At 37.5% G+C, this 6,743-nt stretch overlaps 1 protein-coding gene across 2 annotated transcripts in view; it reads right to left on the bottom strand.

Annotated features, from left to right (window-relative positions):
- GIPC2 (GIPC PDZ domain containing family member 2) overlaps window positions 1-6,743 on the bottom strand; it is an 83,577-nt gene that overhangs the window by 50,225 nt on the left and 26,609 nt on the right. The gene's annotated exons all lie outside the window — the stretch shown is intronic.

The raw sequence follows: 6,743 nt of genomic DNA, 5'->3' as shown, positions 1-6,743 counted from the left end.
TCCCACCAACAGTGTAGGAGGGTTCCCCTTTCTCCGCATCCTCGCCATTTAACTGACTGAGCCACCCAGGTGCTCCCCATCATTTAGATTTTAGTGTTTTATTTCCTAACTGATAACTTGCTTTTATATTAATGGTGTTTGGGATCCACTGTGAGTGAACACATTAATAGATTCGCTTCTTAAAACCACACAAAACTGCACACTATGTATGCAAAGACACACAGTCCCTATACCAGGAAATCCCAGGCTCATATACTGCACTGAGGTATAGTAAGGCAACATGATTCAACTGAAAGAGAGCAAAAGCTATGAATATTTTAAACCAAAAAGAAACTCAAATACATATCTTGAGGTTTCCTATTTCATTCATATATTTCCCTCAATCCAAAATCTAAAATGTAGGCACCCATTCCACCCCTATAATACCCTTACCTATTGAGACTCTGCTCAAATGTAACTGCCCAGATGGAATCAATCTTTCCACTTTGCTCACATCATTTCAATCTAGTAACTCATTCAACAGTTTAAGTCACCTTGCCTTGGATTCTTGCTGCTTTAACACATGTATTTGTCATCCTCACCCTGAAAGGAGATCTTGTCTTGTCTTCTTTCTCCTACAACAGCTAACAAGCACCCCACTCCCTTTGTATCTGAATGGCATTGACAGCATACATTCATTTACCTCATTTGATATAATATACATGTATACCAGGTTTTATTGTCCTCATTTCGCAGATAAGAAAATTGTGATTTTATCCAATGAACACAGCTAATAAACGTTTATTGTTAGGATAGAAAAAAAAATGATGCACTGTTCAAGTCATATCTGTGTTCCTTTAAGAAATACTGCTTCCACTGTAAGTATACTAGATAAAAGACAGTAAGACATAGTATTTAGTGTATTCTATACCTTCTCGTGAACAAACTAAACTAAATCAAAAGAAAGTAAACTCAGGGCAAGGTATCATAAGGTGAGGTGAGTCATCCATTAGATAAAAAGATTTCTGGTGGGTTTTTTTTTTTTTAACTGTAAAATGAAATCCTTAATGTCTTCTGAGGTATCCGCATTTAGTGCTTTACTACCATTGTCCATTTTCATTAAATAAATGGAATATTCTAGTTTTTCAGTTGAACTCTCTAAGTTCCTGGCTCCCTGAGCAGATACCAGATGACCTCCCAGGAGTGCCACCCTACTGCTGCCAGCCACCGCTACCCACAAAGGAGTCAAGCCCAGTGGGGACACTACATTGGACCCCATGGGCAAGAAGCTGCATCAAAAGCTGATGACACTTATGACCCTTTTTTCTACTTTCCCTGAATCAGACCACCTCTTCAAATGGGTGGGGACCATCATGGAGTAGCTGGCACAGTATATGAACACCTGAGGTACACGTTCTCCCTGGAGTTCACCAGTGACTACCTTTACAATGACCCATATGGTGAAACTCCTCACACCCCACTACCACCCCAGTACAACACCCAGGCTAATTTCTGCCTGGACATCCTGAAGGACAGTGGTCTATCCTGTATGATGTCAGGACCATCCTCCTGTCCATCCTAAGCCTGCTAGAAGAACTTAACATTGATAGACCTTTGAACACATGTGCTGCTGAACTCTGGAAAAACCCCACAGCCTTTAAGAAGTATCTGCAAAGAACCTATTCAAAGCAGGTCTCCATCAAGATCCCTGACTGCCTAGCCTCTCTCCTTGTGTTGTCTTTTTAGTTTTTCTTTAGATGGTCTTCATTCCTATCTAAAACTCTGCATCTTAAGCTGTGGTGTCATTTTTGTTTTGTTTTTAAAGATTTTATTTATTCATTTGAGAGAGAGAGAGCACACAAGCAGTGGGGAGGGGCAGAGGGAGAGGGAGAAGCAGACTCTCTGCTGAGCAGGGAACCCAATGCAGGGCTCGATCCAAGGACCCTGAGTTCATGACCTGAGCCAAAGGCAAAGGCTTAACCATCTGAGCCACCCAGGCACCACTTGTTTTTGTTTTTTAAATTAAGCCCTTAAGATTGAGTCATTGTAGTAAATAAATACATTGGGTTTAAAGGAAAAAAAGATAAATGGAATACTCATGACAATTTCATTTCCTAAAGCAGCACTGACCAACAGATATGTAACAAGCCACAGAATTTTAAATTTTCTCATAGCTACATTAACAAAAGTAAAAATAGATGTTAATTTATTAACTTATTAATAGATGTTTATTAATTATATAATTATATATATCTAATACATTGTTTCAAATAGATAATACAAAAATTGAGATAGTTTACATTTTTTAAATTTTTAAGATCTTACTCAATTTGAACTAGCCAGAGTGTCCAGGATCTATAGTTTGCTACTAGCTACCACATGGGGCAGCTCAGTTCTAAAATATCCTGTCTTCATCAATTTTATACTTTGTATTTTCCCCATCTCCCTGTATCTGCACATGGCATTTCCTTAACCAAAAATGACATAGCCAAAACCCAACTTCTAAATCCAGTATATGTCAAAATCATTCCCATCCAATGAAGTCTGCTACATTTTCTATTATTATTATCCTAGGCTAACTTTTTTTTTTTTTTAAAGATTTTGAAGTAAAGTCTACATCCAATGGGGGGCTCTAACTCATGACTCCAAGATCAACAGCTGTCTGATACATAGTCCTCTCTCAGAATATTTAGTTACACAAACCAATAATTTCACCAACCCATTCTAGATTAGATTTTGTTGTTTCCAACTAAACTCTAGAATCATTCATTATATTTTTTATCTTTATAATTCTTCAGTTTAAAAGGTCTACCTACTACTATCTCATTTTATCCTTAAACTCAGTAAAGCAGATGGTAAATTGTGTTTAATACATCCTTATATGTATGCATACAATACATCCTTATATGTATGCATCCTTATAGTAATTTCACATCCTATTCCCCCTATCAAAAATTTTTAGGCACATGGACACCTGGGTGGCTCAGTTGGTTAACTGTCTTCACTTCAGCTTAGGTCATGATTCCGGCGTCCTGGAATCGAGTACCACATCAGGCTCCTTGCTCAGCAGGGAGACTGCTTCTCCCTCTGCCTGCAGTTCCCTGCTGCTTCTGCACACCCTCTGACAAATAAAATATTAAAAAAGAAGAAGAAGAAGAAGAAATTTCAGGCACAGAAAAGTTGTTCCCCCTTCCAACAGAAGCAAAAAAAAAATTTTTTAAGGCAGGGAGGGGCACACCTAGGTGGTTCAGTTGGTTAAGTAACAGACTCTTGATTTTGGCTCAGATCATGATTTCAGGGTTGTGAGACTGGGCTCCATGCTGGGTGTGGAACCTGCTTTAAGATTCTCTCTCCCAGGGGCACCTGGGTGGCTCAGTGGGCTGAGCCTCTGCCTTCAGCTCAGGTCATGATCCCAGGGTGCTGGGATCAAGCCCCGCATCAGGCTCTCTGCTCAGCAGGGAGCCTGCATCCTCCTCTCTCTCTGCCTCTCTGCCTACTTGTGATCTCTGTCAAATAAATAAATAAATAATCTTTAAAAAAAAAAAAAGATTCTCTCTCCTAGGTGCCTGGGAGGCTTAGTCGTTAAGCCTCTACCTTTGGCTGAGGTCATGGTCCCAGGGACCTGGGATTGAGTCCCACATCCCGCTCTCTGCTTAGTAGGAAGCCTGCTTCTCCCTCTACCACTCCGCCTACTTGTGTTCCCTTTCTAGCGCTGTCCAATAAATAAAATCTTTAAAAAAAAAAGTTCTCCCTCTGCCCCTCCCCACCCATAATCGTGTGCGCCCAAGCGCCACCCGTAGGTAGGTGTCTCGAAACAAAAACAGAAACAAACAAACAAACAAAAAACAACCAATGGATTAAGGGGTAAGCAACTTGGGGTGCCTGTCTGGCTTCGTCAGAAGAACATGCAACTCTTGATCTCAGGGTCGTAAGTTTGAGCCCCACATTGTGTGTAATTTTTTTTAATAAGCTTTAAAAAAAAAAAAAGATGTAAGAGACTTGAATCTAGTCCCACTTCTGTACTCAGTGAGCTGTTATTTGACCTCCATAGTCCTCAGGTACATCACGGCATCATTAAAGCTCGGTCTACATCATGCAGTTGTTATTAAAAAAAAAAAAAAAAAAAACTAAATAAGACACTATATATACTTTTTAAACTAAAAGCCTATTTTTAAGGTTATTATTCCTGGAATATAAGTGCTTCTTGAACAGTAATATTTACACTTACAAGCAGCTTACAAGCTGCTTATATTGCATAAGTTTTCCTGAGGAGATCAGATTATGCTCCTTTTTAATGTCATCACCAGGAGGGATTTCTTTTTCTCCCATAAATTACATTATCCCTCAACTTTGTTGTTGAAGAGTAACTCATGGACAGCGTTCTTACCATGCATAATATCTGAACTGTTATCCTCCAGTTTGTACCATGTAGTTATTATCATTCACCCTTAAAACTTGGCTAGGATGATAAGTCTGAACAACTATATAGAATCATTAATATAAATTAAATATTGTCTTTTCTCTCCATTATATACTTTACAATGTGCTTTATGTAAGGTTAAATAAATCATTTGTCATTGGTGTTTCAAAAGATATTCTGTTACCACAGATCTCTCCAAAAACACATTAAATGCCACCTCCCACCTTTTTTTTTTTTTTTTTTAAATCCAGGAAGCCCATTTCCAACTTTCTTTTGTTTAATGCCTTCCTTAAACAGGAACTGAGCTGGCCAAAGATCCCACATGTTCCAAAAACCTCTGGAAGAAGTTATGGGCTTGTGTAGCTGGCATTACATTACTAGTGGATGTGATTTTAGTAAGTAACTGGAACTGTAACCTCTTAAAGTTTATCTAAAGTAGCAGTATTAATATTTTAATACAACTACTTTCCTACATCTCAATCTATCCCAAGAATATTGCTACTTTTTATATACTTTCTAAAATAAGCATTATAGAAATACCAATATTATAGAAAATAAAGAGAAAGTACATAATGACAAATCTAATAATTAAACCATAAATTTAAAAAAGTTTTCTTAAGTAATCTCTGCAGCCAATATGGGGCTCAAACTCATGACTCTAAGATTAAGGGTCATATGCTCTACGGACTGAGCCAGCCAGGCACCCCAACTTGGCCATACTTCCATCAGGAGTTAATATCTTGTCTTTATCCATAAGAACACCACTTGGATTATTTCCTGTGTTAATGACTATGGTTTTCTCTGGGCTGTTCTCATTATCTAAGTCTCAAAGACTTTTTCCTCAATTAAAAAAAAATTTTTTTAAATGCAAGTATTAAACAAAATATACAATCAAAAAAATTATTATACCTCCATTAGTTAATTATCCTTAAAATAGCAGGAATTAAGATCAAACTAAGAACAAAATAATTATGGAGAGGAGGGAAGAGCGTTACCCAATTACCCTGAGTCCTTGAACAGAAGGGAGTAGCTCTAACCAAGCCCGTGACAAATTGTTACTCATTACTCTTCCAGGGTGCGTGCCTATCTCAGTCAGTATAGCATGAGACTCTTGATCTCAGGGTTGTGAGTTCAAGCCCCACATTAGGCATGCACGGAGCCTACTAAAAACCAAAAACTTTCAAAAGCTCTGAGTGTCTTATGGTACCCCAAAAATATGTGGTAAATGTACTGTATCAAATAACTTCTAAAATTCCATTCTTCAATTATAGTCCTAAACTGGGCCACCTGTTCATCCCCTCTTAACTGTACAGATTGGATACTGACTTCCGCTTCCAGAAAAACACTTGGAAAGTGAAGTAACTGAGGAGATAGCTCTGGAAGAATGGAAAATAAAATCAAAATTCAAGGTCCAAGAAACATTACATGCACCAGGCACTTTCATAAATTACTTCCTTTATTCCCTATGGTAATTCTAGGTGAGAGGTATTATATTACCACCATATATATATATATATATATATATATATGGACTAAAAAATAAAGACTTAGAAATGGCACCATTTGCAACAATATGGATGGAACTTGGAGGCCTTACACTAAGTGAAATAAATCTGACCAAGAAAGACAAATACTGTATGATCACACATATGCATAAAATCTAAAAAAAAAACAAACTTCAAAGATACAGAACTAATGGTTGCCAGCAACAGGGATAGGTAAAGGAAGGCAAAACAGGTGAAGGTAGTCAAAAGTTACAAGCTTCTAGTTATAAAATTAACAAGTCATCAGGATGTGATCTACAGTATAGCAACTATAGCTAATACAGCACTGTATATTTGGAAGTTGCTAAGAGAGATCTTAAAAGCTCTCATCACTAGAAATCATAACTATTTGTGTTGATGGATATTAACTAGATATTGTGGTGATAATTTTGTCATATATATAAATATTGAATCATTAGATACCTGAAACTAATAATATTATCTGCCAATTATATCTCAAAAAAAAAATAAAATAAAATAAAGAAAAGGCTTATAGGGTCACATCAGTAGTATGTGGTACAAATGAGATTCCAACCCTGGATGTCTGAGTTATTTTCCCTGCAATGTTACCTCACTTGACATCTGATATCTGCAGAGAGACACCAAAGTTACTGATCACTTCCCAAGGCATTAGCTCAACTAATCCTTGTGAGTCAGGTCATGGGGGCAGGTATCACTACACCCTGTGCAGAGGAGAAAACCAGCTCAGACCCATTAAGTGATTTATCTAAGGTCACATAGCTAATGAATGACAAAACAAGAATTCAAACTTCTGGCTTTTTCTAACCCATGATACTATA

The sequence above is a fragment of the Mustela nigripes genome, chromosome 14 (assembly GCF_022355385.1).
Source record: "Mustela nigripes isolate SB6536 chromosome 14, MUSNIG.SB6536, whole genome shotgun sequence".
NCBI lineage: Eukaryota > Metazoa > Chordata > Mammalia > Carnivora > Mustelidae > Mustela > Mustela nigripes.
Note: the sequence above shows the minus strand (reverse complement) of the source record. Positions and strands in the feature narration are given on the sequence as shown.